The 25,767-nt window shown below is 50.1% G+C and overlaps 1 protein-coding gene across 2 annotated transcripts in view; it reads left to right on the top strand.

The window, feature by feature from the left end:
* Positions 1–25,767, top strand: part of KLHL29 (kelch like family member 29) — a 318,944-nt gene that overhangs the window by 76,817 nt on the left and 216,360 nt on the right. The window contains exon 2 of one of the 2 annotated variants that reach the window (XM_054548335.2): positions 8,926–9,033. The exons of the other annotated variant lie outside the window; for it this stretch is intronic. The gene's annotated coding sequence lies outside the window, so the exon portion shown is untranslated. The remainder of the gene's footprint in view (positions 1–8,925; positions 9,034–25,767) is intronic. 2 annotated transcript variants of the gene reach the window in all.

Genomic DNA, 25,767 nt, shown 5'->3' with positions numbered 1-25,767 from the left:
CTATTAGTATTCATAAGAATCTACAGGTATCTTTGTTATGGTTTTTTTTATCTTTTAAATGTACATATAAATGAGTATGTATTATTTATAGATGTATTTGGATTTAGAAACATCAAGCTTGAAAAATAATGCTGCAAGGAATATTTGATTTAATGCTCACCAGGGAGGGGAGAGGACCAGGACTTTCTGCAGGAAGGAAGACTGGGTTGGGATGTTCTCTGACCTTTCTGGAGGACTTTCCTGGAAGCTCTTTAGTGACAGTTACATTGTAGAAAGATCTTGGGTGAAAGAAAGGACAGTGGCGAGAGAGTTAGGAAGCCCCGGGTCTCATCCCAACTCTCCTGCTGACTGGCTGTGGGACCTGAGCTTGTCACTCACCCTCTCCTGTCACTCAGCCTCTCCTGTCACTCACCCCCTCCTGTCACTCACCCTCTCCTGCCTTTGGTGACCCTGCCTGGATCCAGACATCAATTCGTGCCAGGCCGTGGCTCCATGATGGGTACCTCCGTGCTGACTGCTGCTCAGCTACTGGCCTTTCCAGAAGAGCAGTCGGGGTGGTAAGCCATCCACGTGCTTCTTCAGATGGATCACAGAGCCACAGTGCGATCAAGTCACTTACCTACACACATTGGTAGAGACCAGGAAAACAGAATTAGCTTCTCATTCTATTTCCAGCTCCTAGGCTCTTTCCACATTGGCCAAGAAAAGCAGAGTACTTACAGAAATTCCTGGTTAATGGCATCTTTCTGCCTGTGTATGGAGAAACATGCCTGTCTGTAGTTTATTTTTAAATGAATAACTCATCATATTTGGGTAAAAAGTCCTGTAATCTCTAAAGCCTTTCTTTCACAATTTTTTTTTTTATTCTGAGAGTGTAGAAAACAGCCTCGGATCTATTCAAATAACATAGCTTTTTTACTGAGTGAGGAAGCAATGCATTTTAAGACCCACTTGTGTTGGGGAAGCGGTTTTCGGCCACTGGCTCTGTAGGCTTGGGCTCAAAGGAAAGGCAGAATCATGAAATAGAAGCTGTAGAAGCATCTGCCTAAAGGCCTAGATTTTGGTTTATCAATCGCTGGCTGCAGGCGGGATGGGAACAGGGGCTCTGTGAAGGCTGAAATTCAGGGAGAGAGCTGGAGGGAGCAGAGAGTGGTCGCTGACCAGTGTGAAACCAGCCCAGCACTCTTGCACACGTGATCAGCCCATTGGTTCCACCACCTTCTGAGGAAGACCCCTCTTCATTTATTTGTGCCCTCCGTGCCCACTTCTTTGGCGGGGTGATGGAAGAGAAGGCTCCATCTAGTGTGACTCCCAGCCATCCCCATGGCACTGTAGGTATTTTGTTCTTCAATGAGCAGGCATGGTCATTGTAATGGTTATTGCTGCCATATGTATGTGCCGTGGACTATGTTAAGTTTCTTTCTTATGGTAGAACATTCAACTCTCAGAACAACCATGGATGTTTAGTGGTATCGTCCCCATTGTATAGATGAGGAGCTTGAGACAGGGAGTGGGAGTGGAGGGTGGGCAGACGTGGTCATTGCCATCAAACGGCAGAGCTGAGATTTAGACCCAGCTCCCTCAGATTATAAATCTTCCATGCTTCTGACCACTACACAGGCTGAGCCAGCCTCTGAACTGGGGTCTCCGAGACTAGGATGGAAACCCAAAATGAAGCTCAGGTGGTGCTGTGCAGACCAGCAGCGAGGCTACAGGATCCAGACTTGGGAGAAGACCTCTGCATCTCTGTAGGGGGACCACCAAATCACGAAGTCTAATAGCCCACCTTGTTTTACCCTGTGAAGCCATTCTGTTCCCATCATTCCTCTTTAAAGCTATCAAGAGGCCATGCCCTAAAGGGGTGGGGCTTCAAGAGACACCACCCCGCCTCCCCGCCCAGCATCAGCAGCTGTATCTGTGGACCAGACTGGCTCATTCCAGACCCTAGGAGTGAGCTAGTGCGCTGTCTGTTTCTCCTGTCCCCACGGCCGTCTCCAGTCCCCCGACACCTATAGCTTTGGTCTGGCTAGAGGGCTCGTGGTGTTTTCTGATGTGGCTGGCTACTTGAGTGCTTGGGGTGTAGGTCACAGGCTCCCCTTAAGAATGGGGCAAACAGTTCCAAGGCTGATCACCAGGGAAGGGACAGACTTCAGACGAGAAACTGGAACAGGGAAGGCCGAAGGCAACAGGGAAGCCCAACTCTTTCTGGGCTCTGCTTATGGCATCCAGACTTGAGGTGGCCTCTTTCCTGGGTGCGAGTTCCTGTCTGGTGGATGCTGAGGTGGTGTCACCCCCTGGACTTGGGATGGGCCTGACCAGGCCCCTGGGGCCCTCCTGGAAAACCGGCCGGGAGCCAAGTTGTCTGGCTGTGTGTTGCTTTCTTCTCATTGCTCTCGCCTATTTCTTTGCCTGTTGTTTTGCTTTACTCCGCAAGACTCCAGTCAAGTCTTGTTTAAATGTTATAGCCTGGTCCCAGGAGTGTCAGGGAGAGTCAAGGAAAGCTGTGTCCACACTGGAGTCAGACTTTTAAAGGGGCAGTGCCCCTGAGGGCACCAAGGCAGCGCGAGTGGAGCCTCCATAGGTGAGAGTAGGCGCTGTGAGTCTCTGACGCCCCACCCACATAGTGACCTGGAGGGTGCTGGAGAAAAGGCTACTGTGTGTTGCTCAACACCCGCACCCGCCGCAGTCCAACTTGGGAGAGCTGGCAGCTGGCCTGCCCGTCAGGGAATCAGGGATGTGGGCACCTGCCCTGCCTCGTGGGGTTCGTGTGGCATCTAATGAGGGAGAGAAGATGCAGGAGCACTCCACGCAGCCCGCAGCACCAGGCAGAGGCGAAGCATCCTTATGAAAAGCTGAGATTTATGGGTCTGAAGGAGAAGCAACATCTGGGAAGGAATTATTGCAATTTACAGGGAGGATGGAGGCCTGTTTATAAGAGCAAAATCTGGAAGCAGTGTCTGATGTTTTTTTAAACTGGTTTATATTCCAATCATGAACCTATGGCGTGAACATCTTCCAGATGTTCAAAGAAAAATTGTGGAAAATGAGTTGAACCGTGGAGGCAATTTCCTTTTTTGAACAGAGCTTTACTCTTTACTGAGCATCTACTACGTGCCAGGTGGGTCCTCCCTGCTGTCATCTTCAGTGCTGCTGTGGGTGAGTCAGGCTTTGGTAGGTCCGGTTGGCACCTTTGGCTTCTTTTTCTTCATCTTGTGGAAATGCAAGGGTCATCCCGGTTCTGCTTCCAGAGATGGGTGAATCTGTATTAACTGGTAGAGTGAGGGTGGGGAGATATGTGCCAGCATTGAGTGGCAGGGCTGAGTTGGGTGAGTTCGAGTTCATTTCATTTTGGGGGGGGGGGTCTGCTGTGTATCAAAAAAAAAAAAAAGATTTTAAGAGGATTTTGGTTTGCAACTTTTTTTCCTGAAACCTTTCATGCTGGGTTTATGGTGGAGTCATGTCATGGCATAACTTAGGATCCAGTCCAACTATGAACACCTCGTTTTCTTTATCTTCCCATTCTCCTTGCCCCAAACCATCCAAGGGAACTAGGAGATGGGCCCTTTGGTGCTGTGCTGGCCCAACAGGAAGCCTCCTTGGGTGGCACATGTGTCCTTATTGTGATAGTCTCCAGTATTTTGCCTGGAAAATTTTGTACTCCAGAGAGTGCAGAAAGAAGTCTCCAGGGAGGAGTTTTCAGGAGGAGAAGGGTGATGGCAGGTGGAGGCCCAGGAACAAAAGCCTGGAATAGGAGGCACAAAATCCAGGCTTCCTGTTTAGGCGCCCTCTTTGACTTGCTGTGTGACTTTGGACAACCTTTTTTTGCCATGAGCCTCTGTTCCCTCATCTGTAAAATGAGGATTACAAAAGTAATCAACTCATAAATTTGTTAGAACAGGTAAATGAGAAAATAAGAATGGGCTAGGCTTTGTAAACTTCAAGCCTTATGAAAACATTGTTACCTCTCAAATTGGTCAGCCTGGCTTCTACAGACACTGTCTGTCTTTGAATACAAGCCTACAAAAAGCATGCCAGGAGATGCATCCCTACCAGCTGAAAATAACGGATCTCATCAGTGGCCAATTGTGGCTCCTTAATGGAGTAGGCAATCTCTGTGTTGTGCTGGGTGGACTCTCGTGACTTACTCCATCTTTGCATCTTCACTCTCCCCTTTAAAAAGCAGCGCCTTCCGTACCCCGGCTCATGAACTGTCGTGAACCTGATGGATAAACCTTCTGAGAGTGTTTATTTTTGTGTTGGCAAGAAGCCTGCAGGCTTTGGTGAACCCACAGTTGATATTATTAATGGATGGATGGCCTGTTTTTCTCTCGTCTTAAAAGAAAAAATATGAATGAGCGTTCCCCTTGCAGGACACACTGGGAGCAGGCATTCCTGCCCAGGGTCAGAGGTGCCGCGGAGTCCCATACCTGGGCTGACAGGAGGGTGGGCTCGGGAGCCGGTTTCCTCCCTACAGTTTACAGCCTCTGGTTCCTTTGCTTTTCTTTTCCAAGGAAGAAAGACTCTTTGTTGCCCAGTTTGCTGAGGGGTGCTGAACTTCTGGGTTCTGGACACATAATTGGAGAGTGTGGTTACGACCCCGGCAGGGCTGCTTTCTGATGCTGTGTCAAACTGGAGGCTCCGTAATTGGTTTCTCCTCTCTTAAGGCAGTTTCTCTCCCCAAAAAACATGGTGTATTTTATAAAGAAGTAAAAAATCCTGGGGCCCTTGTTCATAATTATCTTGACCATCAATTTGGTTCATGTTAGGATCTATCTTTATTTATAGACTTAGAGGTAAAATGGATCTCAAAATTTTTCTCTAGTTTCATTTTGAAGCTCTCCCAACATTTAACCCAAATAGCCCATTCAAGGGTCTTGCTTTCATATTGGTCTTAAAGCCTTGTCAAAGTCAATTAGCATCTCTTAAGTACCTTGGGAAGCTGAAAGTCCTAAGACCCCTTTCACAAGCAGTGACTGACTACCTGCTGTATTTTTTAAAATAAATTAGAGTCCTCTGTCCTTTGGCTTTTACGATTTGTTTTCCTTAAGACTGTAGGCTGCCCTTTGATGAAATTAGTGGAAGGGAAAAGGTCAATTTGGCCAAAAGTGTCACAAATTAAGCCCTGAAGCAGTCTCTTTATCCACCTGGAGATAGAAAACCATACCTGCCTCCCTGTGATTTCCCGGGTTCATTCTTGGGATTCATTTTCCCAGGCCATGATCTTTGGAAACGTAAGATTTTATAGTGTTAACTTGGGAACAAAATTATTACTAAAAATTGGTTTCTAGTAATTTATTTTTAAATCACTTTTAAGTACCATGTATCTCATTAGAGTGGGACGTGCTTAGGTGCATGGATGTAGCTTATAGCCCTCCCAGGAAGGACAATAATGAGTCAAGGATCGATTATACACCACCACACGATGGGTACTGTGGACCAGAGATTCCAAAAGATACTGTCTATTAAGCCCAGGGTCTAACTGCAAGGCATGGAGGTTGAGTGGGTGGGAAAAGAACAAGAAAGGAAAGATGTGAAAAAATAAATAAAATCACTGAGGCATAGACTGATGCCAAATGTGAACTGAGAACAGTTAGAAACCCTTTCAAGGGAAGAGTTTCTGGTTGGGGTCAGCAAAGATGTCGGGAAGCAGGTGTGCTTGCCCTGGACTTTGAGCAGGTGATGGCACTACTGAGATGGTGATGCTGAGATGGAGGAAGAGGAGGAGGATGTCACGGGTTCTCTAGTTTTAGCACTTTGGGAGGCCAAGGTGGGCGGATCACAAGGTCAGAAGATCAAGACCATCCTGACCAACATGATGAAACCCTGTCTCTACTAAAAATACAAAAATTAGCCGGGCATGGCGGCATGTGCCTGTAGTCCCAGCTACTTGGGAGGCTGAGGCAGGAGAATTGCTTGAACCCGGGAGGCGGAGGCTGCAGTGAGCCGAGATCGTGCCACTGCACTCCAGCCTGGGCAACAGAGTGAGACTCCATCTCAAAACAAAACAAAACAAAACAAAACCTTGGTAAATCTGACCATTATGTGTCCTGGGGTTACTCTTCTCGAGTAGTGTGTTTGTGGTATTCTCTGTATTTCCTCAGTTTGAATGTTGGCCTGAAAAAAATGGGAAACAGAGGTTCCTAGGAGTTAAAGAACTTACCTGCTGTCACAAAACTAAGTGTCAGTGTTAGAATTCTAATTCAGATGTGTCTGATTCCAGGGTCTTGCTTTTAACCCTCTCTGTGAATGTATCTATTGGGGTCTTGAAATAGACATATTCAAATGTGCAATTTGAAGAGAGTTAAGTAAAATGACTATCCACAAAGATGAATAGGCACAGTATAGAGAAACCGTCATAGCGCAGTGCCCCCGGGCTGATGATGGGATGAGGGGAATTACTGCCCTTGAGCGTAATGGTCAGGGGAAGGAGCTATTACAGGAATCCAGAGAGAGAGAGCCTTGTGGAGCTCCTTGTTCCCCAACTAAAGCCATGACCTGCAGGTGAGGGACACCCTGCTCATGAAGACACAGAGAGGGAGGGGAGCAGGGGAACCAACAGCCAACCCCAACCCTGTCCCCAGTCTCCTGCTAGTGCCTGCGTGGGCTGAACCTAACCAGAAGTCAGAGGGTCCAAAACATGAGGGATGCTCTCCATACAGGTCAGGTGAGCCTCCCAGGGCTCGCCTGGGAGAGGTGGGGAAGAACAGGGTGGGGAAGGTGGAAGGCAGGCCGAGAGGGGCCAACACAAGACACCCAGTACAGTCTATAATAGCCAATGGGTCATTCACTTCCAGACATTTTCATCAGCACATGAGGAAAAGTCCCAGAGAACTCAGCTGTGCATGTGGTTTATTTTTGTTCAGAACTGTTTCAGTTGTTTCCCCTGGAGGTAGGGACCACAGAGATGGAAGGGCAAGGCCACTGTCGTCAGGACAGGCATAGACAGCCTGTGCTTCCTTCCCACCACTGTCCCTCTAGGCTGCAGTCTAGCCTATTCCATATTCATTCGGCGCAGCCTAGAAAGGAAGTGGATTAACCCGACATGAACTCTGAGGGTTTTGGCTCAAGAAATTGGGAGCCTCTTCCAAAGATGGTGGCTGGGATCTTTGGGCTTTCAATTTAATAGACTCCACAGTGGCCTCCAGGGCCCTACACAATCAGGATGCTCACTGCTCTGGCCTCACCTCTTACTAGAATCTCCCTCCGCCAGCCACAGTGGCTTCCTTGGTGGTCCTGGAACATACCAGCCATGTTCTCACTGGCTGTTCCCTCTGCCTGGAACACTTAGGGCCAGATGCCCACACGACCTACTCCTAATCTTGAAGTGTGTGTTCAAATGTCCTCCACTCACAAGACTGGCCGTGCCCACCCTACTTAAACTGCACCTCGGGCCCCCCCACAACATGCACCCTCCCCTGCTCCATTTCTTCTCTAATAAATTGCATATACTACCTTCCAAAATATGATACAATTTTCACTACTTTTTTAGTGTATTGTATATTCTATGTTTCCACCCTCTAGAATATGAGCCCCCTGAGGGCAGGAATATTTTTCTCTTTTGTTCACTCATGTATTCCCAGTTCCTTGAACACACTGCCTGACACATAGAGGGAATCAATATTTATTAAATGAATGAATGAATGAATGAGATTCTCAAGCACCTAAAAATGGTTTGACCCCTATCTCCTAGACCTCTCTCTTCACCAGCGCTTATCTGCCAAGGATCTTTCCCAGAATGACATCGATCACCAGTATTGCCAATACCTTGTGGTCAAAGTGATCGATTTCTCCTTGTGCTTCACATAGGCTTGGTAGAGGAAATGTACTCGCCACTTTGGTTCTGTGTCAAAATTAAATGGTGACCTTGGCTTATTTTGCTTCCCGGCAGAGGTTATTTCTTAGTCATAAAGAGAACATTCTATCCTTGGGAAAAATAATATTTTTGCCACCTTCAGCTTGAAAATGGCTATTTGATATGGCTCACATGCGTCTCTATCAGCGGCCGCTGGAAAAGCTTAGGTTGAGAGGATCTGAGAAAGACTCGTCGCGTTGTCAGAGGGAAGCTGGCCATAAGGCAGAATGAGTTTACAATAACTTATTTACCTGTCCAAATCCTTCATATCACATTAAAGCTTTCCCTTGCTAGCCGGGACTCTGGAGTGCTAAGAGGAAAAAGGAAAATCAATTGATAATGATATATTCGGTTTAAAAAAATATATTGATTCCCAGGTAATGACAGTCATGCGTTTTGCAGTGGGGGATGCCATTTCCCGTCGTGAAGATGGCTTTCTCATAGATTACATTTAAAAGAAGGCACCAGGAGTAGCTCTGCCTCCCCATAATAGATAGCCTCTTTCTCCTAGGTATTAAATCTATAATTTAAAAAAAAAAAATTCTCCCCAGGGAACCTATTCTTTGCCTCCTCAAGGTCTTCTTGCCCATTGTGTGAAAAAAGTAATGATTTGTTTTTGTAATTCTAGAGTTTGTGTCCTTTTCAGTATTAGATTAAAGACTTAAATTTTTTCTTTTTCCCCATTGCTGGAGTTTCTTAGTTTGGATTAGATGGAAGACAATACCATTGTTCTCTCTCTTATTCAGTGTCAGTGGCTCAGTGGTGGGGATTAGGGCTGTGTGTATTCGGAGGATGGGTGGGGGATGCCTCATATCTGCCACTCGGAGTACTCTGCTACCCACTTCTCCCCATTTTGCATGTGCTGGCAGAGTTTGTGCACAGCCCGTGTGAGCTAATCCACAGTATGCAACTCAGCATCGGGGATATCTGAGGCAGAGACTAGCATCCAGTTAGTGTGGGGACCACCCAGGATGCTGGAATTCAAAAGACATCTTTTTGCAAAAAAGAAAAGAAAAGAAAAAAAATTAGACCTTTCGCCACCCCTACCCCACTGTTTTTCCCTCTCTTTCTAGACTATCTGGCTTCCTGGTGATGCTCACGCTTTGCTAAGTGTTGGCGGCCATCGAGGTTTTCGCATCCTGGGGACGAATCCTGAGCTTGCCAGAGACGGGCGGCGCAAGGTAGGTCTCTGCTTAGCTCACCTGGAAATAAGAAAGGCATCAGACCTGAGCATAGCCAGCTCTCTCCTCTCACGCTAAATGTGTGGGGGAAGGGAAGAAAGTACAGTAGGTCCCCTCGCCCTCTTCCTCAGTGTGATTTTTACCACAGGCGTGTGTGATCAACTGGTACTGGGGCTTAGCTAAGCCATTTTAGCCTCAATCCTCCTAGAAACAACCAAAGAGAATATCTGTGACTCTTTTTGTTGTTGTCCAGCCCAGGCTGGAGTACAGTGGCGCAATCTCGGCTCACTGCAACCTCTGCCTCTGGGTTCAAGCGATCCTTCCACCTCAGCCTCCCAAGTAGCTGGGACTACAGGCATGTGCTATCACGACTGGCTATCACGTGTGCTGTCACAACATGGTTTCACCATGTTGGCCAGGCTGGTCTCCAACTCCTGACCTCAAGTGATCCACCCACCTCAGCCCCCAAAGCGCTGGGATTGCAGGCGTGAGCCACCGTGCCCCATCAGAGAATCTGTGACACTTCCTTGCTTACCTGGGTCTTGGCTTTCCCCAGGAGGTTAGATCTAGGGATGGCCAGCAGCTAGATGACCTTTAACCTCCTTAAAAACTGTAATTTAGTTTTATAATTAAGTTTTGGTATTAAAATGTATTATTAAATATCATGAAAATATTATTTATTCATTATAAAGGGATTTTAAAGGATAGTAGCTAAAAGTATATAAATGACTTATAATCCTGTTCCCCAGAGATAACCATTTTAGTGTTTCTTTCCAGGCTTTTTCTTACGCACATACGTAAACAGTGCACACAGGATCTGACTGTGGGTACTGTTTGGGGGGCATGTTATTTAGATTCCACAATGTGTCAAGCCATTTTGTATGTCAGTAAATAGAAATCTATATCACCATTTTTACAAACTGTCTACTCTGTGGATATAATAGCACACATGATTCACTTAATGCCCTAATGATGGACATTTAGCATATTTTAAATATTTCACTATTACAAATAACAGCACAACAAACATTGTTGCATATGTATCTGCATAGTCATTTGATTACTTCCTTGGCTTAAATTTTTAGAGTCCTGGCTTAAACTTTTGACTCCAGGTTCTCCAAGCAGGATCAGGCAGCCAGAAATGCGGGGGAGCCTGGCCTGCCTTGGGAGGGCACAATCTTGTGAACAGAATCCGTGATCTGGGATCTGCTTTAGCGCCCACCAGGCAGGCCAGCAATGTGCCTGCAGAGGCAAGGAGGCCTGGAGCTGGCGCTGACAACGTTCACCACATTTCATGCTACTGAAGGGACAGGAGCTGGGCCTGGAATGAAGCAGGCTGGAGGGCAGAGGAGTGGGGCTCTCAGATCCAGGACAGTGGAGGCCCAGCTGGCCCAGCCTCATATGTCCTTGTGGGACTTGAGCCTTTAGAAGTACAGGCTGCGTCTGCATAACACACAGGGCCTAGTGCTGGGTGAGCACAGGCCATAGCAGCCCCAGGACTGCTGTATTCTCAGTGGCCCACCCTGGTGCCCTCTGACCGGTGGCCTCCTGGCCTCTGCCTAGGACCAAACTCCAGCTTCCCTCTGCAGCAGGGGCAGAGCATCAGACCAACAAGGCTCCTGCCACGTCCGGATTCTCTGCTGGTCAGAGAGCTTTCTCTTTGGACTCAGAGACAGTGAGGTTGGGGATGGCTGTCCCCTGCCGGAACCCTTGCACAGAGAGGACAAAATATGGCTTTGGAATCTCAGGCTAGGCGTAGCCTTGGTTGTCAGCAGGAAGTGGGAGAAGGCTCTGGGCTGGGCCAGGATCAGCCACTGAAATGGAAGGTTCCCCACCCCGTGACCCCACGGTGCATCCAGCCTGCCGCTGGCAGCCCAGTGGAGGCAGCCAGAGGAGAGGTGGGTTCCTGACCTAGGGAGCTGGTAGGCTGTTGGCACACGCCCATGGCACCACTGGTGGGCGACAGCTGTCCTTGCTAGCGATATCCCCGACACTGGGGAATTCTTTGCCTCCAGGCCTCCTGTTGGGTCAGAGAAGGGGAGTTGGGAAACAAGACAGTGAAGCTTTGGTTTGGCAGCCATGGCATCCCCGCTCCTACACGGGGCAAAGAAAAGATTGAGGACATATTCTTCACAGAAGCCAGCTCTCCTTGGAGGCACCTGTGAGTTTGGCAAGAAAGAAGGGAACAGAAACACCCCAGGGCAGTGGGGTTTGGTTTCTTAAATGTTGACCCTTAGTTTGGGGTCTAATCTTTGCTGCTGCTGATGCAGGGTGGCACATGGCTCTTGTTCTCTTGTTCGTCCTGAACTCTGGCAATCATGTACTTTAGGATGGGGAGGGACCTTGAGGGCAGTTTCACCAGGCATAGTTGGTAAGATGCACCCTATGTGGGCCTCTATCTCTGTGCCCCCAGACCAGGGTCCCCATTGTGAACTCAAGTCTGTCTTCCCTAGCACTCGGCCAGTTCCTGGAGGATGGGAATCATACCTGATCTGTCTCTGTGTTCCGCCCCCTCTGCCACTTATACCAGTACCTGATGAGCTCTCAGTGAACAAATCACTGCATGCAGCCGGGACTGTGCCTGGGAGTGCCCGCAACATGCAGCCTGGTGCTGGCTGTGCCCTCCCCTCACATGCAGGAGTCCCATTGATTTCCAAGAAGATAGGAAGGTTCCGAGGCCCCTAGATGGTTCTTTGACCCCTGGGGATCAGTGGAAGCAGCTATCAGTTTACTGTGGAAACTGGGCCAGATCACAGGGCCCTGTGTAGCCTGCTACAAAACAGGCCAGTTCAAGAGCCAAGCGTGGAGGGCTGCGCTCTGCTTTTCTGTGGTTTGGTGGAAATCACCCAAATAAGTAAGAAAGCCATACTGGAACCAGCTAGGAGGAGTGAAATCTGATACCTGCACTGCAGGAAAGCGGGGTGGGGGGAGTTGAGCTGAGGACTCAGTTTGCGCAGAGCCCAAGGCTGAGCCAAGAATGGCATTAGCCGACACCTCGGGCTCTGGAGGTGGTGAAGGGCAGTGCTGATTGTCACTGGTGCCGGAGCCACCCTGGGCAGCATCCCCTGCCTCCATCATTGAGACTGTCTCAGTACTGTCTGTCCAGGCCGTTTGTCCTCCTGCCCTCAGCAAACGAAATGCCCTAGATGCCACCTGCGTCTTTGGAGGAGGTTGCAAATGTCTCCGGAGCTAACGGCAGTTAGAGAACACCGTGTGCTGTGTCCTGGGCTTCCACACTCCCCACCTTCACTTCCCCCAGTCCATCCTGCAGGCATCCTCTCTGACCGCACTCCTCTGCCCTCTGCCTGCCTTCCCTCCCTCGTGCCATGGACAGCCTTGCTTCCTGAGCTGTCCCCTTGTCCACTCCCCTGTTGGCCTCCGTGGTGTCCACCTCAAGGAGGGACCTGCAGGCAGACATCTCATTGCTGCTCTGGCTGACACAGATACTCTGCTGCCCCTTGTCTTCTGACTGTATCTGCTTTTCCTGGCCCACTCTGGGGACCTCTGCAGCCCCTTCTTCAAATAGGTATGTGGGCGCTCACACCCCTGAAAAGGCCATGTGACCACACCCACTAGCTGGGGCCCAGATCCCTCAACAGAACCTCAGCCGAAGCCTCAGCCCTACACAGACATCATTTGGGATTGTGGTCCGTTCCCTGCCTGGTGTCCTGCAGCTGCTCTGCACCTTTCCATCAACAGGGCTGCAGACCCCCAGCCTGCACTGTCCACCGCGGTGTCAGCAAGTGGCCTCTCCTCCTGCTTCCCGTCCATCTTGCTCATGTGAGCTGCCATTCTCCAGCTCCACCGCCTCCTCCTGCCAGGAAGGGAAGCTGTTGGTGCCACAGGCTATCCTTGGCTCCCTGTATCCCCAGCCCTCCCTCCACTCCCTCTGCTTCAGCTGTTCCCAGGCTTGACTCCCAGATGGCACCTCTGTCCTAAGGTCTGGACCATTTCTCCAGTGGCTCATGCGTAGCAGATCCCTGCTGTCTGATTCGCATATCAGACTCCACCTGTCCAAAACAAAGCTGCTTCCTTGCTCTCCAAGGAAGCCTTGTACTCAGACTGTCTCAGCCCTCCTCCCTCCCTTAGCCATGCATCTCATTCTCCTTTGCCTTAGGCTGCTCACCTTCCTTCCTGGACCCTGAGCTCACTGAGGACAGGGATCATCCTCTTTTCTCTACAAGCCTGGCACAGGGCCCTGTTCATGCATATCTCTTGGGATTAGATTATTTTATTCAGTTCAGAGATTACAGAACCACTGACAGTGTGTCCTCATAAGCAGCGTGGTGGCAGGGAACCTGGGATTGGAGGCAAGCTCTGGATTCTAGTCCCAAATCTACCACTAACTCTGGGAAAGCCCTATAAAACCTTCTGAGCCTCAGTCTTCTCAGCTGTAAAACAGGAATAACCCCGGCCTTCCCATCTCTCAGGACCTTGAAAAGTGACAAGGGAGGAACGGTGCCACCAGGGCCAGCAGTTCTCAGCCCTTGGTGCACACTGACCGGAGAGCTTTAAGAATTACAGATGGCCCGGGCACGGTTGCTCACGCCTGTAATCCCAGCACTTTGGGAGGCCGAGGCAGGTGGATCACTTGAGGCCAGGAGTTCAGGACCAGCCTGGCCAACATGGTGAGACCCCATCTCTACTACAAATACAAAAATTAGCCGGGCATGGTGGCACACGCCTATAGTCCCAGGTACTCGGGAGGCTGAGGCAGGAGAATCACTTGAAACTGGGAGGCGGAGGTTACAGTGAGCTGAGATCATGCCACTGCACCACTCCAGCCTAGGTGACAGAGGAAGATTCTGTCTCAAAAAAAAAAAAAAGAAAAAAAAAAGAAACTACAGATGCCTGGGTCCTTCCCCCAGATATTCTAATTGTTCTCATGAGGATATCAGTGTGTTTTAAAACTTGAACCACTACTTTCAACTCATAGGTGTTATTACCAAGTTCCGGAATTCTACGGCTTGGGGAACTGAGATGGGAGTTATAAAGATTTTGCAAAACAATATTCCTGGATGATGTGTAATTTGTCTCGCCTTTCAGATCCTTTAAAATCTACCCCCTGGATCAAGCCATCCAAAAGCTGGGTACCTTGGCTATTGTTGTACTGTGTTCATCTTGCCCCACCGGGAATGCTTTTACATGAACTCTCCGGGCTGTTAGAATATCTGCTGCCCTCCAGGTCACAACAATGCACCCTCATTTAGGATTCTGTGGCAGTTAATGTTTATCCTGTCACTTGTGACTCCTTTGCTAGGGCCCTTGGGAGAGGTGTCTCTGATTTCACCACAGACATATTCTTCTCCCGAGCCACTGTCACAGGATCTCATGGACCCACAAATCATGTTGTAACAGATTTGCCTCTTCCAAGCTCTCGAAACAGTAACTCTCAACTCTGGCTGCATATGACATCACCCAGGGAGATTTTTTAAATTCTCATACCCAGGCTGCATACCAGATCCGTGAGATCACAGTCAGTCTCTGGGAGGTGGATCCAGGCATCTGGATTTTTGTAAAGCTCCCCAGGTGGTTCTGATGGGTGGCCAAGGTCAGAAGCACTGCCAAGCCTGGAGGCAGATTTGTGGCCCACCTGTAGCCTGTGTATGGCATTTTCTAAATATGGTTCAATGTAGGCAACATTCCCTCCCCTGTTTCCTGCTCCTACACTTGTGATTCTCTCTCCTACTTTTGATTTATGGTGTCTTAATGTATCCTTTTAAGTCCCCTGCAATCCTTTCTGGAACTTAGCAAAGTGAAAACAAATAGAGTAGAAAGGTTCCTGCTTTTCTCTGGCTGGGACCTGGGCACAGCTCCCACCCCAGTCAGCCCTCACTGGAAAGAGGGTAGGAGCCTCCTGTTTCCCCAGCCACAGTAGCTGGTCAGCAGCCTCATTCTGTAACCCCACAATGGGGAACTGTAGCTAGTTCTGCCAAGAGCCCTCCAAGATCCCGTAGAAGAGGCTGGTTTGGGCTAACAGCGGTGGCTACGCCTGTAATCCCAGCACTTTGGGAGGCCAAGGCAGGCGGATCATCTGAGGTCAGGAGTTCGAGACCAGCCTGACCGACATGGCAAAACCCTGTCTCTACTAGAAAATACAAAAATCAGCCAGGCGTAGTGGCACATTCCTGTGATCCCAGCTGTTCGGGAGGCTGAGGCAGGAGAATTGCTTGAACCCAGGAGGCAGAGGTTGCAGTGAGCTGAGATCACACCACTGCACTGCAAGCTGGGTGACAGGTTAAAAAAAAAAAAAAAAAGAAGAGGCTGGTTTGGTTCACAGTATCTGAGTGCTGAGACTGGGCTGGGGGGAGATCAGAGATGGCTAACGATGGCCACCAAAGCGCCACCCAGTTCCGGATTGTGGAAGGCCGTGCCCCCCTTTTCCATCTTCCTTGCCCGCTCCACTCAGTCCCATGCTAAACAGTGAGCGGAGATTGTCGGCAAAAGGCTGGAGATGCCCAGGGATGGGCTCTTTCCCCAGTCCTGGAAGCCAGGGAGCTGAGGACAGCATGCACGTGGGCAGTTTCTCTTAGTGAATGGCGGGTGAGATAGAGGGGCGCACAGCCGTCCAGTCTAGCTGCAGAACCTTGTTTGGCACCTGGGCTAGAAATAGCTTCTCCACAAACCTCAGAGTTTATTTTTACGGCAAAATTTGATTTTCTAAGTGGCCTATCTCCTTGCTTACCTTGCACCTGCTCTGGTGGCTGGGGCTGCCGGAAACAGTGGTGAGTTTGTGTCCTCCTTGAGGGCACCTGGCCAAGGAGACACGGGTGCTGACCCCCAGCCTGTGCTCTGGGAGTGTCGCTGTGCCCTTGAGAGTTCGGAGGGAGGAGTGCCTCTTTCTAACTTGCACAAAAGCATCCATCAGGGGAAAGCACCGTGTGTGCATCCTGCTCAGGGAAAGCACTGTGTGTGCATACATTGAGTGACCATGCTCTGAAATTGATGGACTTCTGTCCTGTAGGGATGATCTCATTTACTCATACTCAGAGGCCACTCAGAAAGACTTTTAAGCTTTTGTCTTCTAATCATAAATTTCCCCTCTCTCCCTCCAACTCCACCCCTGTCTCTCTCTCTTACAACAGGACAAATAGTGCCAGGAGTACTGGGGACTATAGGATGAATACCCAGCACATGGTGAAACAAAAGAGTGTTGCAACACTCATTCATTCATTCCTTCATTCATCACTTACTGGTAGTCACATTGCACATTGCCCTAGGTCTGGGATCCAGAGAGGTCAGACGAAAGCCCTGCCTGCAAGGAGCTCTCAGTCTGGTGGGGCAACAAGTACATACGAATTCTTACATGATTAATGCAATCAATTCTTATGTGGCAAATATGTGATAAATGCAACAAGAAGAATGTATACCAAGTGCTATGGAAGAGCAACTCATGTACTCGACTTAGTGAGCATCTACTATAATGCTAGGCATTGTTGTAGGCACTGGGGATATCACAGTGACCATATGAGACAAAAACCCCTGACCCAGAGCACACATTTGAGGGGGTGAGAATACTCAGCAGCTAGCTTAGTTTGATCAAAACCACAGGCTTCAAAGAAGAGGTGACTTAAAGCTGGAAATCGAAATCTGTGCATTTATATGTGTGTGTGCAGGGAACACTAGGCAATGGGAACAGCTTGTGTAAAAGCCTGAAGATATAAAAAGACCAAAGATATCAGAGCAAAAATGCTAAGGGAAACCTAAGAATTGGGAGACACAGCCTTGAATGCCATGCTAACCCTCCCAAGGTCACTCTCTCATATAATGGGGATGTAGCTGAAAGCTCACAGGGCATTGGCCAGAGCCACCCTCACAGCTAGGTTCCATGTGGACTCCCCGACCCCAAAACAGAGACTCCTTGGCAACTCCCACTCCACCTCCAATTTGTTGGAACCTCTAAGGCTAAAGATAGATGATTTATGTTACCTCCTCCTGTGACCTAGTGCTTTTAGGTTACAAAGTGTTTTCACAGCTTCCTCTCCTGGATCATGAGAGGGACTCTAGGAGGTAGACAAAAAGGGGTTCTTGTTGCCATTTATTGTACCAAGGAGCAAACCAAAGCCCAGAGAGGTCTAGTATCTTGCTCAAGGTCACACAGCCCATCAAGGCAGAGCAGAAACTACAGTCCCTGTCTCCAGGTTCCTAATACAACCTAGGTGCCCTTCTTGTCCCCATGTCAGCTGCCACTCCTTGTTTTAAAGCCTGAAAAGCTCTGAGCAAGTGTCAATCACATGCCTGCCTGCCTCCCACGACCATTAGTGCAGTGCATACGACGTGTCAAGCCGGGCATGGACCATCTGCTGGGCTGCAATGTGGTCCCAACCCCCACTGAGGAAGAGAACTGAAGGAGTCACGTATGTGCTGCCCTTCTTCCCATCCACTATGACCCAAGAGGCCTAAAGACCATGAGTCGACCAGACCCAGGCTGTCACCCTCCTGAGCCAAGTGGAACACGACACAAGAATGACCATCGCAGGCTGGAGACCCCTCCACTTGCTCGTAGACCACCTGGAGGTCATTCATGACAGCCACCAATACCTGTTTTCACCCTTTCTTGTAAGCAGGCTGGATGTGAAGAGAATGGGGAGATTTCAGCCTCACGCACAGAGCCTGAGCTCACCTGTGGAAGACAGACGTAGCCTAGCAGTCCTCACGGGCCACCCTTGATGTGTAGCAACTCATTTAGATAAAAGCATCTGGCTTGTAAGGTAGCAGCAACAGCAAAAATCATTAGAAGCACATTTCTGCTTTTACAAAGTAACCTAGTAACAGCACAGGAGGCAACAATTAACCTGGCACTCCCTTCTCTAGGTACACAGGCAGGTGCTGAAAGTGGAAAACGGAAGTCAGAACACAGAGACGTTCTGTCCAGGCCCTTCTGGGATCAGCACTCTGGGATGTGGGATGGCCCCGCCAGCCAGAGAGCCACGCCTCTGCCATTAGCACAGAGAGGAGGTGTCCTCCCTCTCTATCTCAGAATTTCTAACAGTGTGATTATTTATTTAGCACCCGTTCAGGGCTTTCTGAAATGCATTGGTGGTGCTCTGCCATCTTGCACAGGTCCTCCCTGAACTACCACTGCTGCCTCTGTGGATCAGATAAAGGAAATCTGGCCTGCACCAGTCTCTGCTGGGCTCTTGCTCCCATCTCTGCAGACTCCTGTACTCCCTGACCTACCTGAGTGTTCATATTCCATCTTGGGGCACTTGGTCCTGCTGAGCGAGTCTTCCAGAAGCGCCTCTCCCATCCCTACCTATCTCCTGGCAAAGAGCTCCAGGGCTGCCCCCGAGGGAATTCTCTCTCCTCTGATGCCATTATGCCATTTCTCTCCCTGGCACCCTTGTAGTACTTGCTGCTTCCTGGTTCCGGTGTGGTCCTGTCACTGTCCAGTATGCTCAAGGCTCATTCCCACCCTCCAGTACTGAGGGCAGCCTGCAGAGCCAAACACCCCACACGCGCTGAAAAGGAATTGATGAATGGAAAAAGTCAGTTCCCACGGCCTCTGGCTGTGCTCCTGGCCCCTCAGCCCCACGTCCTCAGATCACGGAACCCTCTCCGGAGACTACTGGGAGTTCCTTGGTAGCAGGGATTGTCTCAGTCAGTGTGTCTCAGTCACAAAGCCTGGCACAAAGAAGACTCTCAAATGTTTCTGAGATAAATGAATGATCTAAAGTGGCTCCTTTAACCTATCTAAATTGTGTGTGAAAGGAGCCAGCCACACCCATCAAGGCAGCTAACAGCTGCCCATGTTAGGGCAGAGGGTGACGCACTGACTCTGCCCTCCCAAGGCCACCGCCCCTGGGGACATGGTGCACCCAGCCAGAGCTCTCCTTCCCACTGTTCCAAGCATAGTCCATGGCCCAGGAGGAAGCCAGGCCTCCCAGATCTTGCTAGAACCCAGGCTGTCAGTATGCTCAACATTGCATTCAAGCCATGTTTAGAAAGGTATGTTCCATATTCAGAGGGTCCTCACGGCCTTTGTTCATTCGTTCAGGCAACAGCAAGCAGCAGAAAGGAAATGGTCACAAGCACAGCTGCTAGACTACCTTGGTCCTAATCCCAGCCCTGCCCCTTTCCAGCTGTGCAACCTCTGGACACAGTCCTTAACCTCCCTGTGCCTCAGTTTCTTCATGTGCAAAATAGAGATTTTCATAAAATTATCTGGTGGTTGTAAGGACTAAATGAGTTAACATAATAAAGCGCCTAGAATAGTGCGTAAGACACGTACAAGGCTTTGCTCTTATTATTCTAAAAGACTAGGACCCTGGCTGAGTCATGGACTTAATTCATACCTTCTTTGAGACCAAATGCATCTTCAAGGAAGGTATTGGCGTGCCCACCTCCCACCCTCACCTGTCAGTCATCCTGCAGCCTTCGCTTGCTGAATGCATCTAGTCGTAGGGGATATCTGTCTGCTCCCAGAGAGGTGGCCCTCCTCAGCCCACCAGATCCCAGACAGCCACTCGGCTGCATCCTATTCCAGTTCTCCATAGGCCACAGCAGAGGGTCCTGGGGCCCTCCCACTTACTTCTGATAGGGAATCTCCAAACACCTATAACAGCCCTATTTCATTTAGCCCCTCGCCCCATGAAGAGGATCTGAACTCCTGCTCACCACACAGTGTCCAGCAGCCCAAACCTGGACAGTGATGAATGGGCCATCTGAGATGCTGGGGCTTATCCCTCCCACAATTGCCACTGACAGGCTTTGAGACCCAGAAGCATGTCTGTGCCCCTCTTTGGATCGTGTTGTTTTTATCTGCATCATGAGGGGACTGGATTTATGGTTGATCCCCAAGGACCAGTCAGGCTCTGTCCCTAGAAGTGACTCTCTAGATGGGGCCATGTGGGGGCTTCTGGGACTCCACCACAATTAGCACTGTGGCCTCAGAAGTTATGTCAGCATGTCCTTGGGGCATCTGTCATTAACAATTATGAAGTCATTATCTGGTAAATAATTCATAACCCAAGAGATGGGATAAGCTGCCAATAAACAATAATCCATTTAGAATGAGGCTTGATGAGGGCGAGCACAGCTGCGGAAGTGCAGCCACCTCCTGGAGGGCAGCTCCCTGCTCACCTCTGGTGTCAACAGGGCCCATCCTTAGGGCCCTGCTCAGGCCACACCTCCTCCCTGAAGCCCTCCCTCACCACTCCTGACCAAAGGCATCACCCCTCCCCTGAGCTCAGGCATGACTGAGTCTGTGAACCCAGTGGGGGCTGGCCAAGTGCCCAAGGCCGTGCTAAGCAACTTGCGTGCACTTTCTCGTGGAATCCTCCCAGCGACCTTAGGGCTGTAGCTGCTGTTGTTATCTCCTGTACCCAGAAGTAAACTGAGGTTTAGAGACTAAGTAACTTATCCAAGGTCGCTGAACTAGAAAGCCTAGATCTGGAGTTCACATCTGTATGATGTGAGAGCTCTCACTCTTAGCCAGGGTGTCCCACTCCCTCGTGCGAGCAGCTGTACCTCTTGTGATTTGTCCAGGCTTTATTTCTGTGTGACCTTTGTCTCTTCAGCAAGACTATGAGCCCTAGATGGGTCCCAGGAGGTGCTTCCCAGAGGCCATAGAGCAGAGCATCTCCTTGCTGGCTGGCTACTTAATGTTGTAGTGAGGCTTCTAGTGGTGTTTGGAGGCCAAACCAAGGATGCTGGAGAGAGGGGCAGGAGGGGACGTCTTCTGCACATGCTACCTGAATTTCCATCTTCTAATAGGCCTATTGCATTTTTCCTATCTAAGGGACACTTTGCAGCCTCTGGCTATACCCCCTGGAAGTACTCTGTCCTGGGGAAGAACTTCTTTGCTCAGATGCTGGGAACCCTGGCTGCATGGGTTGGTCATTAGGACTGGGTTAGCTCTGCCAAGAGCTCCTCCTCTCCTGCCATGCCATCACCTGCCATCAAGGCCAGCAGCCTACCCTGTATCATCTGCAGGACCTGCCCCCAGTGCCCCAGGCTAGAAGGGGTCCTCAGGGGCGTCCCACTCCCCCTGCTAAAAGGCTCCATTCTTTTTTCTCCTGGGTAGGGGCACCGCAGACATTGTTGGCCCCTGTATTATAACCAGCCTTTCAAGGCCCATAGTCATGAAGGTCCCTGTTTTTTCTTCTCAGGGAAAAACAGAACTGCCCTGAGTTGCAAGTGTCAAGGAACAGGGTGGAGTTTCTAGATGTTGAGCCTGTAATTGTCACACATCTGGAATGTTGCACAAACCTCTGCAGCCGGGCCGTGTGGTGGGAGAAGGCACGGTGGCTCGGTGCACGCTCATTCCTCAATAACCACAGTAACCAGCCCGAGGGGAGGCCCCTTCTAGCCTTTTAACCTCCTGCGGCCAGCGATGTGGTCAGGACTGGCAGATGCGTGGCAAGACAATGGGTCACTTGCTGCTTTCTAGAACAGCTTCAAACAGCTGGAATCTTCCCATCTCCTTTGAACAGAATTGCCTCACGGGAGGCGCTGGCCCCGTCTTATTTGTCAGGCAGGCTTTGCAATGACACACCTCCTGCCCCTGGCCTGAGCTCCTTGCTTTCAGGATTGGGGAAAGATTCCACCCCTGGGCGCCCCTGGCCTTTTGCTGACAATCTCCACCTGCTATTCAGCGTGGGGCTGAGGAGTAGACATGGAAGGCAGAGAGGGGGGCCCAGCTACTGCCAGCCTGGACTAGATGATGCTCTGGCAGCCGTCTCTGGGCGTCCCCCATCTCCCACTCAGTCTCGTCTCAGCACTCAGATGCTGGGAACCAGACCAGCCTCTACTATGGGGCCTTGGAGGGTTCTTGGCAGAACTGGCTACAATTCCCCATTGCAGGATTGCAGAATGAGACCGTGACCCAGCTCCTGTGTCTGGGAAAGGGGAGGCCTGATGGGTGGGAGCTGTGCCCAGGTCCCAGCCAGAGAAAAGCAGGAAGGTTTTCTATTTTCTCTATTCTACTTGTTTTCACCCCATTGAGTTCCAGGAAGAATTGCAGGAGACTTAAAAGGACAGATTAAGACATCATAAATCAAAAGGAAGAGACGGAATCACAAGTGTAGGAGCAGGGAGTGTCGCCTACACAAAACCACATCTAGAAAGTCCCACAGATGGGCCACAAGTGGGCCACACATTTTCCTCCAGGCTTGGCAGTGCCTCTGACCTTGGCTGTTCATTGGAATTGCCTGGACATTCTGGTGACTAATGCAAAGCCATCTACCTCTTGCTTACCCCCAAAGAAGAAGGGACCACATCCCAAATCTGTATTAAGGGTCTTGCTTTTATTCTAGGACTTGGCCGGTCCCAGGGGAGTTGGGATGCTCTCACTTCTGGGGTGGCTACTACAGCCCATCAGGACAGGACTTTGCATGCCTTGGTTGTGGACAGATTGACAGAAAATGAAAGTATTGTTTAGGGAAGGGAGGGGTAGTTTCCAACCCCAGCAATAAAGGAATGAGAGAAACGTGTTTATCACAAAGCCGAGAACATGGCGTTTCTGTGGGCTCTAACAATCTGACATCCTCAAGGAAGGATGGGTCTGTGACTGTGGGTCCATTTGGAAGGTGCCCTCCTGTTCCCCAGCGAGGTGCTGAGTGATGTGCTGGGAGGAAGGGCCTACCCGCAAGGCTGGTTGGTCCTTCTACAGAAAGCCCTGGGGATGGATTGTCTCTGATACTAAAGCCTCTTCCCAAAGGTCTCCAGGGAAAGAAATTCCATCAGCTTCCAGAGTCCCTATTCTGGTGGCCCCTGCAGGCTTTTCTTCTATCTGACCTGAATCTCCCTTGCTGCAATTTAAGCCCATTTTCCCTTGTTTTGTTTTGAGTGGAAATGGAGAAGAGCTTGTCCCCAGCTGCCTCCGAAAGCAGGGTGAGTCAGAAGTCCTTGCATACCTCCTGCCACGCTGAAGCATTCTCAGAAACCTGCGCTGTTGAATCTGTCCTCGTGAAAGCCTCCCAAAAGAACCAGCTTCGCATTAATGCATGAGACAAGGCTCCACTCTGGGATGGGGGCATGGTGGTGGCAGGGCCCTTCCTGCAGGGACAGCACTAGATGGCCCCAAGTGAATGGGCCTGGCCCCTGCAGCAGCTGGGGAGAGGGGCATGTGAACAGATCAGCACCTCACAGTGAAACATGCATGCGTGGAGTCTGGTCAGGGAGCTGGGTGGGGTGGGCGGTGCCCACACCAAGGAGGAGGTGCCCACATCAGGTCCTAAGGGAGAGGAGGAGTGGCTGGGGAAAGAGGAAGGCCTCTCAGGCGGGTACCAGGAGACTCCTTGTCCACTCTAAGTTCCACATTTGCGTTTGAAAAAAGTCTTCTTATTTATACTCCCCTCGCTCTAGTGTTGGCAATGGATTGTTTCCCTGCCTGCCTCAGCTGATGTTGAATGGAAAGATCATTCACTTATTTCATGAGTGCGCACTGGGGTAGCCTCCGTGGGCGAGGATGTGCGTGCAGGCGCATACATTCTCTGGAGGATTCTTTTGGCCTCTTCATCTCCCAGACCACTAGGTTTCTGTCTTGTTTTTGTGCCTTTTTACTTCTGGGAACAAAAAAACCCCACTTGTTTCTGCTAAAGATAAGCTATTTTGTAGGCCATTGAAGCCAATTCCTGGAAGAGTTGGGTTGGTGGTTAAAAAAAAAAAAGAATCTGATTGGAAAGCAGTAGATCACAGCAGCTAAGTGACTGAGTTTAAAAAGCAATGATGCTGAGTGGTCCTGACAACACTCGGACAGCATACAGTGAATACAAGAGAAGAATTTTTATTTTTCCTATGCCAGTGGAATTAAAACCTTCCTACTCTGCAGGGTAAATGGAGAGAAACCGAATCTCTTTTGGCTAAGCAGTTATCTAAGTGTGATACTTAGATGTGAGCAAGGTAATTAGGCTTTATTTTTTCCGTTGCTTGGTCAAAAGCCCCCTTCTCAAACTACTTGGCTCCAATACCATGGGGGAGAAAACCCACCTACATTGATTGGATTTAAATAATGGAATTGCCATTAATATCTTCCATAAAAGATGATTGATTTCTGACTTTGGATTTATGGAAAGTTGGGGCTTGTATAAGTAAACAGAGTGCTAGTCATTCAATATTAATGCTGGTTCATACCCCTCCCTCCTCAGGGCTGTTTAAATGGATGGCTCCCAACCTAAACCCCCCCGTGCCAGCTGCTAGGTCACAGGGATCTCTGGAGGGTGTAATGGGCAGCCCTGGGCCCATCCAGTTGCCAGCTGTGCTGGTCCAGGAGGCTGGGCTGAACCCTAGCCCTCTCTCCTTCTTTACATCAGATTTTTTTTTTACCTAATATGATTTTTTTAAATTTTACTTTAAGTTCTGGGATGCATGTGCAGACTACACAGGTTTGTTACACAGGTATACATGTGCCATGGTGGTTTGCTGCACCTATCAACCCATCATCTAGGTTTTAAGCCCTGCATGCATTAGGTGTATGTCCTAATGCTCCTCCTCCCCTTTCTCCCAACTCTATGTCAGATTCTAGTATGAAACTCAGTGCTCCAGCCCCTAGGGACACCAGCAGCTTCCACCTGTGCTCTGTGGAAGCTCATTGCCCCTCATAGGATGGAGGACCGCTGATGACCCGGAGAGGCCCTCTGCAGGTGGGTGGGTATGTGAATGACACAGCCTCTGAGCTCTGCTCTCCTACGCCTGGGAGCTCAGATGGACTGGCCTTTAGTACAGGGACCTGCGCGAATGTGATCTGGTGGTTCAGTATGAGTTCCTGTAGTGATGGTTTTCTCCTGCTTGGGAAAAGGCAGAGGGAAGGCCTGGGCACACCAGCAAACCAGTGGCAGGGCCCTGTGTGGCTTCAGGTGCCTGGGGGGCTGAGGGGTATGAATCGGGTCTCAGGGCTTATAGCTCCCATGCGTGCAAGCCTTGCCCCGCTGGGCCAGCAGCTCTGCTCCTGCTCCTCTTGCCCTCAGGTAGCTGCCCCTTTCATCCCTGTCCCAGCAGTGGGAATCCGATATCACTGTCTTCCAGCCCTCCAGGTGATAATGATCTCCTGTTCCTCAGCTCTATGCTGGAGCCTCCCAGATCCATCCCTAGGGATTGGTCCTGTTGACATGGCTGTCCACTGCCCCTCCCTCCAGATGCCGCTCAGGTGCCGTGCGGCCTCGCTAAACTCCATGTTTCCTCAAGCCACCTCCTCCTACCATGTCCCCCACCTCTGGAAATGACAACACCATCTGCCCAGTCCCCTAGTTAGAAACCTGAGAGTGCATCTCGCCTCCACGTACTACAGGTTCTTAGCTCTGCCTCCTAACCATCCCTCCCACCCGTCCTTCCCCTCCATCCCCACTGCTCTTGACTTCCTTCAGCAGACCCTCACCAACTGGCACCTGAGCAGCCACCATGGGCTCCCTGCCTCCACCTTTTTCCCTCCAGTTCCTCTGGTACACTGGCCCCAGCGGGAGCTCTAGGATGCAGATCACACGTCCAGCCTCCCCAGACCCTGGAGGCCCAGTTCCAGACACCTGTGCTGAAAGCACACCACCCACGATCACACTCTGAGACCTCGTGCCACTGTGCCTCTTCCACGTGGTCTCCTCCACCTGGGATGCTATTCCCATGGCCCTCTCTGGACTGGCCCCCTTGACCTCCTCCCAAGGCTGAACCCACCATTCCTGCTTGCACACTATTCATGCCTCTAGTGCAGAAGAGGAAATTAACCTGTGAGGGCCTTATCTGTTAGACCTGTTTGAGGCTGCTGGTCTTGTTCACCCCACCTTCTGAAAACCCTGGCACCCA

Source organism: Pongo abelii, chromosome 12 (genome assembly GCF_028885655.2).
Source record: "Pongo abelii isolate AG06213 chromosome 12, NHGRI_mPonAbe1-v2.0_pri, whole genome shotgun sequence".
NCBI lineage: Eukaryota > Metazoa > Chordata > Mammalia > Primates > Hominidae > Pongo > Pongo abelii.
The sequence above is the reverse complement of the archived record's forward strand: the minus strand, read 5'-3'. Positions and strand labels throughout refer to the sequence as shown.